This window comes from Triticum urartu, chromosome 3A, assembly GCF_056163025.1.
Source record: "Triticum urartu cultivar PI428250 chromosome 3A, HENAU_Tu73, whole genome shotgun sequence".
Lineage (NCBI taxonomy): Eukaryota > Viridiplantae > Streptophyta > Magnoliopsida > Poales > Poaceae > Triticum > Triticum urartu.
In genome coordinates, this window is record NC_141875.1 from 495,636,087 (window position 1) to 495,649,341 (window position 13,255).

Consider the following 13,255-nt stretch of genomic DNA (forward strand, 5'->3'; position numbering starts at 1 on the left):
GTGGCTATGGAGGCTTCTGGCGGCGGAACTCCCGACCTATTCTGCTCCCCGATGTTTTTAGGGTATATGGATATATATATAGGCGAAAGAAGTCGGTTAGGGGAGCCACGAGGGGCCCACGAGGGTGGGGGGCGCGCCTCCCTGCCGCGTGGCCACCTCAAAGCTTCCTTGACTTCAACTCCAAGTCTCTTGGATCACGTTCGTTCCAAAAATCACGCTCCTGAAGGTTTCATTCCGTCTGGACTCCGTTTGATATTCCTTTTCTACGAAACACTGAAACAAGGGGAAAACAGAAATTGGCACTGGGCTCTGGGTTAATAGGTTAGTCCCAAAAATAATATAAAAGTGCATAATAAAGCCCATAAACATCCAAACAGATAATATAAGAGCATGGAACAATCAAAAATTATAGATACGTTGGAGACGTATCATCTCCCTCTACCTCCCCTGGTCCGATCCGACGAGGGTCGTGACAACTTGGTATCAGAGACTCGTACGATCCGCCACCGCGCCTCACTCCCTCGATCTGATTGTAAAATCCATCGCGAAAGGTGTTGGGTTGCTCTGGCGATCCGATGCCAAATCATGAGCGGGGTAGGCTTGATTTGGGGCGGCCACGACGGCGCCGTCGTCGACTCCATCGGCCCAGACCAAGTTCATGCTCCAATCCATGGAGGGGGTACATAAAACCTTGGAGGAATTACTTGCCAAATTTTCATCGCTCTCGACCGAGGTGCGGCAACTTAGCACTCAGGTGGCTGATTTTGGCGAGGGATTGGATACGGTCAAGCGAAGACAGGCAACAGACGCGACGACACGGGCGGCTCCTTCGTCCTCCACCGTGCATCCAGTCGCGTTGTTGGTCAACAAGGGACCCCAACTCCTCAATGTTCCATATCGCCCACCGCTCGTTCCTGTTCGTCGCGATGAGCACCAGGAACATAAAGTCTCGCCACCGCAGTCACGGCGCCCCAATTATCGTCACAAGCCGCCGAAGCATGACTTCCCTCGGTTCGGTGGTGATGCCACGCGCCTCTGTTTTGACCTCTGCCACACCTATTTTGAGTTGTATCAGACACCGCCGGAGCATTGGGTCAGTACGGCCGTGCTCTACATGGATGGTCATGCATCACTCTGGTGTCAGGCGTACAAGCGTATGCATGGTCTGGGTGATTGGCTCACATTCATGGAAGCAGTTCAAGCAGAATTTGGGCAGGACGAATTCGATGCTCTGCTGCATCGCCTCCATCACCTCAGGCAGACCTCCACTGTTGCTGACTACAGATTTTCCTTCGAGGCAATTATGTACCACCTAATCGCTCTGGACCCATCCTTGAATCAGAAGTTCTTTGTCTCAGAGTTTATCATCGATCTACGGGATGAGGTCCGCATAGGAGTGCGCCAGCATGCGCCGACAAGCGTTTCCAGAGCAGCAGCACTTGCCCGGTTTCAGGAGGAAGAATCTGAACACTGCAAGTCACGGGGTCGTCCACCAGTATATACTCGCGCCATCCCTCCACCACCGATGCCCGCAATGGCTCCTGGACCAGTACAACCCCACATCGATGGTGCTAAGTGAGGCCCGTATGATTTTGGCCGCGAACGACAACTATGGAAATTCAGGCGAGCCAATGGCCTGTGTTTTAAGTGCGACGATAAGTATTCCCGGGAACACAAGTGTAACAAGGTGGGTCAGCTTCTGACCATTGAGGTGGGCGATCATGGTGAGCTTCTATCGGATGATGCCATACGTGCTCTTGAGCTGCTGGATGAAAATACAGAAGAAGAAACAATTTGCTGTCAAATTTCCGTGCATGCCGTAGCAGGAACAGAGTCGTCGGGCACAATGAGGTTAAGACATTAGTTGGCAATCAGGTAATGTTGTTGCTGGTGGATTCGGGCAATACCCACACGTTCATCAATTCAGCGTTTGCAGAGCGTGCCGGTAGTAAAATTCAGAATGTCAATCCTGTCATAGTGAGGGTAGCTAGCGGAGAAATCCTGCAGTCCAAGCAACAAGTATCTCAATTACAGTGGTGGTGTCAGGGACACACTTTCAGCACCGATATGCGGTTGCTTGAGCTCGGCGCTTATGATGCAATTTTGGGAGTCGACTAGCTCGCTCAATTCAGTCCTATGAACTTTCATTGGTGACTCAAGACCATGGAATTCAGACACGCTCATATGAACATCAAACTGCAAGGTGTGCGTACTCTGACAGAGCCGACATTGATAGAGATACATGCCGAGCAGTTGACTAAGTGGATTCAAGGAAATGAAGTGTGGGCATTGTCAGTATTGCATCCTGGGCACAAACCAGAGTTATCTGACAATCACACTGTTGGAAATATGCCCTAGAGGCAATAATAAAAGCATTATTATTATATTTCCTTGTTCATGATAATTGTCTTTATTCATGCTATAATTGTGTTATTCGGAAATCGTAATACATGTGTGAATAACAGACATCAACATGTCCCTAGTGAGCCTCTAGTTGACTAGCTCGTTGATCAACAGATAGTCATGGTTTCCTGACTATGGACATTGGATGTCATTGATAACGAGATCACATCATTAGGAGAATGATGTGATGGACAAGACCCAAACTTAAACATAGCACAAGATCGTATAGTTCGTTTGCTAGAGTTTTCCAATGTCAAAGTATCTTTTCCTTAGACCATGAGATCGTGTAACTCCCGGATACCGTAGGAGTGCTTTGGGTATACCAAACGTCACAACGTAACTGGGTGACTATAAAGGTAGACTACGGGTATCTCCGAAAGTGTCTGTTGGGTTGACATGGATCGAGACTGGGATTTGTCACTCCGTATGACGGAGAGGTGTCGCTGGGCCCACTCGGTAATGCATCATCATAATGAGCTCAAAGTGACCAAGTGTCTGGTCACGGGATCATGCATTACGGTACGAGTAAAGTGACTTGCCGGTAACGAGATTGAACGAGGTATTGGGATACCGACGATCGAATCTCGGGCAAGTAACATATCGATTGACAAAGGGAATTGCATACGGGGTTGATTGAATCCTCGACATCGTGGTTCATCCGATGAGATCATCGTGGAGCATGTGGGAGCCAACATGGGTATCCAGATCCCGCTGTTGGTTATTGACTGGAGAGTCGTCTCGGTCATGTCTGCTTGTCTCCCGAACCCGTAGGGTCTACACACTTAAGGTTCGGTGACGCTAGGGTTGTGAAGATATGTATATGCAGTAAACCTGAATGTTGTTCGGGGTCCCGGATGAGATCCCGGACGTCACGAGGAGTTCCGGAATGGTCCGGAGGTAAAGAATTATATATAGGAAGTGCTGTTTCGGGCATCGGGACAAGTTTCGGGGTTATCGGTATTGTACCGGGACCACCGGAAGGGTCCCGGGGGTCCACCGGGTGGGGCCACCTATCCCGGAGGGCCCCATGGGCTGAAATAGGAGGGGACCCAGCCCATAGTGGGCTGGGGCGCCAGCCCTACTAGGCCCATGCGCCTAGGGTTTCCACCAAGGAGGAGTCCAAGTGGTGGAAGGCACCCCGAGGTGCCTTGGGGGGGAGGGAAACCCTCCCCTGGCCGCCGCACCTAGGAGATCAGATCTCCTAGGCTGCGCACCAACCCCCCCTGGCACCCTTATATATAGTGGGGGGAGAGGAGGGATTTCACACCAGCCCCTGGCGCCTCCCTCTCTCCCCGTTACGTCTCTCTCTCGTAGTCACGGCGAAGCCCTGCTTCTGTGACGCCCTGCATCCACCACCACGCCGTCGTGCTGCTGGATCTTCATCAACCTCTCCTCCCCCCTTGCTGGATCAAGAAGGAGGAGACGTTTCCCGTCCCGTACGTGTGTTGAACGCGGAGGTGCCGTCCGTTCGGCGCTGGTCATCGGTGATTTGGATCACGTCGAGTACGACTACATCATCACCGTTCTTTTGAACGCTTCCGTGCGCCATCTACAAAGGTATGTAGATGCATCCGATGACTCGTTGCTAGATGAACTCCTAGATGATCTTGGTGAAACGAGTAGGAAAAATTTTGTTTTCTGCAACGTTCCCCAACAGTGGCATCATGAGCTAGGTCTATGCGTAGTTCTTCTTGCGCGAGTAGAACACAATGAGTTGTGGGCGTAGATTTGTCAACTTTCTTGCCGTTACTAGTCTTTTCTTGCTTCAGCGGTATTGTGGGATGAAGCGGCCCGGACCAACCTTACACGTACGCTTACGTGAGACCGGTTCCACCGACTAACATGCACTAGTTGCATAAGGTGGCTGGCGGGTGTCTGTCTCTCCCACTTTAGTTGGAGCGGATTCGATGAACAGGGTCCTTATGAAGGGTAAATAGAAGTTGACAAATCACGTTGTGGCTTTAACGTAGGTAAGAAGACGTTCTTGCTAGAACCCTAATTCAGCCACGTAAAACTTGCAACAACAATTAGAGGACGTCTAACTTGTTTTTGCAGCAAGTGGGTTGTGATATGATATGGCCAAAGTTGTGATGAATGATGAATGATCTATATGCGATGTATGAGATGTTCATGCTATTGTAATAGGAATCACGACTTGCATGTCGATGAGTATGACAACCGGCAGGAGCCATAGGAGTTGTCTTTATTCTTTTATATGACCTGCGTGTCATCGAGAATCGCCATGTAAATTACTTTACTTTATTGCTAAACGCGTTAGCCATAGTAGTAGAAGTAATAGTTGGCGAGCAACTTCATGGAGACACGATGATGGAGATCATGATGATGGAGATCATGGTGTCAAGCCGGTGACAAGATGATCATGGAGCCCCAAGATGGAGATCAAAGGAGCTATGTGATATTGGCCATATCATGTCACGTTTATTATTTGATTGCATGAGATGTTTATCATGTTTTGCATCTTGTTTACTTAGAACGACAGTAGTAAATAAGATGATCCCTCATAATAATTTCAAGAAGTGTTCCCCCTAACTGTGCACCGTTGCGACAGTTCGCTATTTCAAAACACCACGTGATGATCGGGTGTTTTATTCAGACGTTCACATACAATGGGTGTAAGACAGATTTACACATGCAAACACTTAGGTTGACTTGACGAGCCTAGCATGTACAGACATGGCCTCGGAACACAGGAGACCGAAAGGTCGAGCATGAGTCGTATAGAAGATACGATCAACATGAAGATGTTCACCGACGTTGACTAGTCCGTCTCACGTGATGATCGGACACGGTCTAGTTAACTCGGATCATGTAATACTTAGATGACTAGAGGGATGTCTAATCTAAGTGGGAGTTCATTAATAATTTGATTAGATGAACTTAATTATCATGAACTTAGTCTAAAATCTTTGCAATATGTCTTGTAGATCAAATGGCCAACGTAGTCCTCAACTTCAACGCGTTCCTAGAGAAAACCAAGCTGAAAGACGATGGCAGCAACTATATGGACTGGGTCCGGAACCTGAGGATCATCCTCATAGTTGCCAAGAAAGATTATGTCCTACAAGCACCGCTAGGTGATCCTCCCGTACCACAGAACCAAGACGTTATGAACGCTTGGCAGACACGTGTTGACGACTACTCCCTCGTTCAGTGCGGCATGCTTTACAGCTTAGAGCCGGGGCTCCAAAAACGTTTTGAGAGACATGGAGCATACGAGATGTTCGAAGAGCTGAAAATGGTTTTTCAAGCTCATGCCCGGATCGAGAGATATGAAGTCTCCGATAAGTTCTTCAGCTGTAAGATGGAGGAAAATAGTTCTGTCAGTGAGCACATACTCACTATGTCTGGGTTGCATAACCGCTTGTCTCAGCTGGGAGTTAATCTCCCGGATGATGTGGTCATTGATAGAATCCTCCAGTCGCTTCCACCAAGCTACAAGAGCTTCGTGATGAACTTCAACATGCAGGGGATGCAAAAGACCATTCCTGAGTTGTTCTCAATGCTGAAATCAGCGGAGGTAGAAGTCAAGAAGGAACATCAAGTGTTGATGGTCAATAAAACCACTAAGTTTAAGAAAGGCAAGGGTAAAAAGAACTTCAAGAAGGACGGCAAGGAGGTTGCCGCGCCCGGCAAGCAAGTTGCCGGGAAGAAGCCAAAGAATGGACCCAAGCCCGAGACTGAGTGCTTTTATTGCAAGGGAAGCGGTCACTGGAAACGGAACTGCCCTAAGTACTTAGCGGATAAGAAGGCCGGCAAAACAAAAGGTATATGTGATATACATGTAATTGATGTGTACCTTACTAGTGCCCGTAGTAGCTCCTGGGTATTTGATACCGGTGCAGTTGCTCACATTTGTAACTCAAAACAAAAGGGGCTGCGGAATAAACGGAAACTGGCAAAGGACGAGGTGACGATGTGCGTCGGGAATGGTTCCAAGGTCAATGTGATCGCCGTCGGCACGCTGCCTCTGCATCTCCCTTCGGGATTAGTTTTAAACCTTAATAATTGTTATTTAGTGCCAGCTTTGAGCATGAACATTGTATCGGGATCTCGTTTAATTCGAGATGGCTACTCTTTTAAATCTGAGAATAATGGTTGTTCCATTTTATGAGAGATATGTTTTATGGTCATGCTCCTATGGTGAATGGTTTATTCTTTATGAATCTCGAACGTGATGCTACACATGTTCATAATGTGAGTACCAAAAGAAGTAAGGTTGATAATGATAGTCCCACATACTTGTGGCACTGCCGCCTTGGTCACATAGGTGTCAGACGCATGAAGAAGCTCCATGCTGATGGACTTTTAGAGTCTCTTGATTATGAATCATTTGACACGTGCGAACCATGCCTTATGGGTAAAATGACCAAGACTCCGTTCTCAGGAACAATGGAGCGAGCAACCGACTTATTGGAAATCATACATACTGATGTGTGCGGTCCAATGAGTGTTGAGGCTCGTGGTGGCTATCGTTATGTTCTCACCCTCACTGATGATTTAAGTAGGTATGGGTATATCTACTTAATGAAACACAAGTCTGAAACCTTTGAAAAGTTCAAGGAATTTCAGAGTGAGGTTGAAAATCAACGTGACAGGAAAATCAAGTTTCTACGATCAGATCGTGGAGGAGAATACTTGAGTCACGAGTTTGGCACACACTTAAGAAAATGTGGAATAGTTTCGCAACTCACGCCGCCTGGAACACCTCAGCATAACGGTGTGTCCGAACGTCGTAATCGCACTCTATTGGATATGGTGCGATCTATGATGTCTCTTACTGATTTACCGCTATCTTTTTGGGGCTATGCTTTAGAGGCTGCCGCATTCACTTTAAATAGGGCTCCGTCGAAATCTTTTGAGACGACACCGTATGAATTATGGTTTGGGAAGAAACCTAAGCTGTCGTTTCTAAAAGTTTGGGGATGCGATGCTTATGTCAAGAAACTTCAACCTGAGAAGCTCGAACCCAAGTCGGAAAAATGCGTCTTCATAGGATACCCAAAAGAAACTATTGGGTACACCTTCTACCTCAGATCCGAAGGCAAGATCTTTGTTGCCAAGAATGGGTCCTTTCTAGAGAAAGAGTTTCTCTCGAAAGAAGTAAGTGGGAGGAAAGTAGAGCTTGATGAAGTATTACCTCTTGAACCGGTAAATGGCGCAACTCAAGAAAATGTTCCTGAGGTGCCTGCACCGACTAGAGAGGAAGTTAATGATAATGATCAAGATACTTCTGATCAAGCTCCTACTGAGATTCGAAGGTCCACAAGGACACGTTCCGCACCAGAGTGGTACGGCAACCCTGTCTTGGAAATCATGTTGTTAGACAACGGTGAACCTTCGAACTATAAAGAAGCGATGGCGGGCCCGGATTCCGACAAATGGCTAGAAGCCATGAAATCCGAGATAGGATCCATGTATGAAAACGAAGTATGGACTTTGACTGACTTGCCCGTTGAACGGCGAGCCATAGAAAATAAATGGATCTTTAAGAAGAAGACAGACGCGGATGGTAATGTGACCATCTATAAAGCTCGACTTGTCGCTAAGGGTTATCGACAAGTTCAAGGGGTTGACTACGATGAGACTTTCTCACCGGTAGCGAAGCTGAAGTCCGTCCGAATCATGTTAGCAATTGCCGCATTCTACGATTATGAGATATGGCAAATGGACGTCAAAACGGCATTCCTTAATGGTTTCCTTAAGGAAGAATTGTATATGATGCAGCCGGAAGGTTTTGTCGATCCTAAGAATGCTGACAAAGTGTGCAAGCTCCAACGCTCGATTTATGGGCTGGTGCAAGCATCTCGGAGTTGGAACATTCGCTTTGATGAGATGATCAAAGCGTTTGGGTTTACACAGACTTATGGAGAAGCCTGCGTTTACAAGAAAGTGAGTGGGAGCTCTGTAGCATTTCTCATATTATATGTGGATGACATACTTTTGATGGGAAATGATATAGAACTCTTGGACAGCATCAAGGCCTACTTGAATAAAAGTTTTTCAATGAAGGACCTTGGAGAAGCTGCTTATATATTAGGCATCAAAATCTGTAGAGATGGATCGAGACGCCTCATAGGTCTTTCACAAAGCACATACCTTGATAAGATATTGAAGAAGTTCAATATGGATCAATCTAAGAAGGGGTTCTTGCCTGTGTTACAAGGTATGAAATTGAGCTCAGCTCAATGTCCGACCACGGCAGAAGAAATAGAAGAGATGAGTGTCATCCCCTATGCCTCAGCCATAGGTTCTATTATGTATGCCATGCTGTGTACTAGACCTGATGTAAACCTTGCCGTAAGTTTGGTAGGAAGGTACCAAAGTAATCCCGGCAAGGAGCACTGGACAGCGGTCAAGAATATCCTGAAGTACCTGAAAAGGACTAAGGAAATGTTTCTCGTTTATGGAGGTGACGAAGAGCTCATCGTAAAGGGTTACGTCGACGCTAGCTTCGACACAGATCTGGATGACTCTAAGTCACAAACGGATACGTGTATATTTTGAATGGTGGGGCAGTAAGCTGGTGCAGTTGCAAGCAAAGCGTCGTGGCGGGATCTACATGTGAAGCGGAGTACATGGCAGCCTCGGAGGCAGCACATGAAGCAATATGGGTGAAGGAGTTCATCACGGACCTAGGAGTCATACCCAATGCGTCGGGGTCGATCAAGCTCTTCTGTGACAACACTGGAGCTATTGCTCTTGCCAAGGAGCCCAGGTTTCACAAGAAGACGAGGCACATCAAGCGTCGCTTCAACTCCATTCGTGAAAATGTTCAAGATGGAGACATAGAAATTTGTAAAGTGCACACGGACCTGAATGTAGCAGATCCGTTGACTAAACCTCTCCCTAGAGCAAAACATGATCAACACCAGAATTCCATGGGTGTTCGATTCATCACAATGTAACTAGATTATTGACTCTAGTGCAAGTGGGAGACTGTTGGAAATATGCCCTAGAGGCAATAATAAAAGCATTATTATTATATTTCCTTGTTCATGATAATTGTCTTTATTCATGCTATAATTGTGTTATCCGGAAATCGTAATACATGTGTGAATAACAGACATCAACATGTCCCTAGTGAGCCTCTAGTTGACTAGCTCGTTGATCAACAGATAGTCATGGTTTCCTGACTATGGACATTGGATGTCATTGATAACGAGATCACATCATTAGGAGAATGATGTGATGGACAAGACCCAAACTTAAACATAGCACAAGATCGTATAGTTCGTTTGCTAGAGTTTTCCAATGTCAAAGTATCTTTTCCTTAGACCATGAGATCGTGTAACTCCCGGATACCGTAGGAGTGCTTTGGGTATACCAAACGTCACAACGTAACTGGGTGACTATAAAGGTAGACTACGGGTATCTCCGAAAGTGTCTGTTGGGTTGACATGGATCGAGACTGGGATTTGTCACTCCGTATGACGGAGAGGTGTCGCTGGGCCCACTCGGTAATGCATCATCATAATGAGCTCAAAGTGACCAAGTGTCTGGTCACGGGATCATGCATTACGGTACGAGTAAAGTGACTTGCCGGTAACGAGATTGAACGAGGTATTGGGATACCGACGATCGAATCTCGGGCAAGTAACATATCGATTGACAAAGGGAATTGCATACGGGGTTGATTGAATCCTCGACATCGTGGTTCATCCGATGAGATCATCGTGGAGCATGTGGGAGCCAACATGGGTATCCAGATCCCGCTGTTGGTTATTGACTGGAGAGTCGTCTCGGTCATGTCTGCTTGTCTCCCGAACCCGTAGGGTCTACACACTTAAGGTTCGGTGACGCTAGGGTTGTGAAGATATGTATATGCAGTAAACCCGAATGTTGTTCGGGGTCCCGGATGAGATCCCGGACGTCACGAGGAGTTCCGGAATGGTCCGGAGGTAAAGAATTATATATAGGAAGTGCTGTTTCGGGCATCGGGACAAGTTTCGGGGTTATCGGTATTGTACCGGGACCACCGGAAGGGTCCCGGGGGTCCACCGGGTGGGGCCACCTATCCCGGAGGGCCCCATGGGCTGAAATAGGAGGGGACCCAGCCCATAGTGGGCTGGGGCGCCAGCCCTACTAGGCCCATGCGCCTAGGGTTTCCACCAAGGAGGAGTCCAAGTGGTGGAAGGCACCCCGAGGTGCCTTGGGGGGGAGGGAAACCCTCCCCTGGCCGCCGCACCTAGGAGATCAGATCTCCTAGGCTGCGCACCAACCCCCCTGGCACCCCTATATATAGTGGGGGGGAGAGGAGGGATTTCACACCAGCCCCTGGCGCCTCCCTCTCTCCCCGTTACGTCTCTCTCTCGTAGTCACGGCGAAGCCCTGCTTCTGTGACGCCCTGCATCCACCACCACGCCGTCGTGCTGCTGGATCTTCATCAACCTCTCCTCCCCCCTTGCTGGATCAAGAAGGAGGAGACGTTTCCCGTCCCGTACGTGTGTTGAACGCGGAGGTGCCGTCCGTTCGGCGCTGGTCATCGGTGATTTGGATCACGTCGAGTACGACTACATCATCACCGTTCTTTTGAACGCTTCCGTGCGCCATCTACAAAGGTATGTAGATGCATCCGATGACTCGTTGCTAGATGAACTCCTAGATGATCTTGGTGAAACGAGTAGGAAAAATTTTGTTTTCTGCAACGTTCCCCAACACACACACCCCCACAGTTGCAAGCTCTCTTGGATGAATATGCTGACATTTTTCATGAACCAACCACATTACCACCACACCGTGAGTTCGATCACGCTATTCATCTCAAGCCCGGCTGCTCTCCACCCAATGTCCGGCCGTACCGTTACTCGCCACTCCAGAAGGACGAAATAGAGCGTCAGGTTGCAGAGATGCTAAAAGCTGGCCTCATCACTACGAGCATCAGTCCCTTTGCTGCACCTGTTTTGCTCATGAAGAAGAAAGACGGTACCTGGCGTTTCTGTATAGATTATCGCCGGCTCAATGACATTACCATCAAGAACAAGTTCCCGTTGCTTGTCATTGATGAGCTCCTTGACGAACCGGCTGGCGCAAGTATTTCTCCAAGATTGATCTACGGGCAGGCTACCATCAAATACGGATGCGCCCAGAAGATGAACCAAAAACGGCATTCAAAACTCACCACGGCCACTTCTAATTTCGTGTGATGCCCTTCGGGATGACGAATGGCCCACCCACTTTCCAGTCTCTATTGGAAAAGGCAGTGCCTAGGAGGCGCTAGGCAATGGCCAAACGCCTCGCCTAGGGCATAAATGGAGGTCTAGGCAGGGCAAGGAAGGAATTGCCTACCCAAGCAAGAAATCATGCCACATACTACACTAATATGCCAAACGGTTTATATTCCAATGTTAGTAGATGGTAAATAACTTATTTATATGCCCTAAACTAATATCAACACTCATATAATAATCACAAATACACTACGAATAAAAACTATATTACCGCCTAGGCCATGCCTAGGGCGCTTAGGCACCAGCTAGGCACTAGGCGAAGGCCAACCGCCTCGCTTACGCCTACCGCTTTTTCCATCCTTTTCCAGTGCTTGATGAATTATGTCCTTGCACCAGGAACACGCAAGTATGTCATCGTTTTCCTGGATAACATATTCACTTACAGTCAATCACTTGACGAGCATCTACTGCACCTACGAGAAGTGTTTGCTTTGTTGCATCACCATCAACTCTATGCGAAGTTATCCAAGTGCTCATTCGCTCAAACATCAATCAATTATTTGGGTCATGTAATATCAGCGAAGGGGGTGGCCACTGAAACAGATAAGACTGATGCTATTCAATATTGGCCACAACCGTCTTCCCCAACTAAATTAAGGGCTTTTCTGGGCCTCACTGGCTACTACCGTAAATTTGTCAAGAACTACAACATTATCACAAAACCACTGACATCTCTCTTGAGCAAGAAAGGTTTTGTTTGGACCGATGCAGCAACAACAGCTTTTCTGGAACTGAAACATGCCATGGTCACAACACCGGTGCTCGCCCTGCCCAATTTTTCCTTGCCATTTACAGTGGAAACAGATGCATGTGACACCGGGATTGGAGCAATATTATCTCAACAAGGCCACCCGATCGCTTTCCTCAGTCGCGCGCTCGGGGTCAACAACCTGAAACTCTCTGTCTACGAAAAGGAATTCCTTGCAGTAATGATGGCCATTGATCGCTGGCGCCCCTACCCGCAGCGAGGTCAATTCACTATTCTGACATATCACAAAAGTCTCTGCATGCTCGGGGAACAACAACTTGGCTCAGAAGTTCAGCGCAAGGCCATGGCCAAGCTGAGAGGTCTTCAGTTTAAATTCAAATACAGACGAGGCATTGACAATAATGCGGCGGACTCTTTGTCCCGTGTCGGCCATTTGTTCACAGTGACAGCATCATCCACTTGTCAGCCTTCCTAGATACAAGAGGTTCATAATTCCTATCAAACTGATGCCAAAGCAACTGAGTTACTCCAAGCATTGATTGTTCATAGTCCGGACGATCATGGTCACGAACTGGATAGGGGTATGATCAAGTACAAAGGCCGTTTATGGATTGATGACAATGCTGCATTACAAACCAAATTAATCGGCGAGTTGCACTCAGCAACAGTGGGAGGTCACTCAGGGATCCGGCCTACTTATCTCAGACTGAAGAATCTGTTTTATTGGCCTGGGATGAAACTTCAGGTGGAAGAATTTGTGAAGCAGTGCGCGGTCTGTCAACACGCGAAGCATGAGCACACACATCCCTCGGGCACTCTGCAACCTTTACCAATACATGCTCGTGCTTGGAGTGACGTCACAATGGATTTCATCGAAGGTCTGCCGCGATCAGAG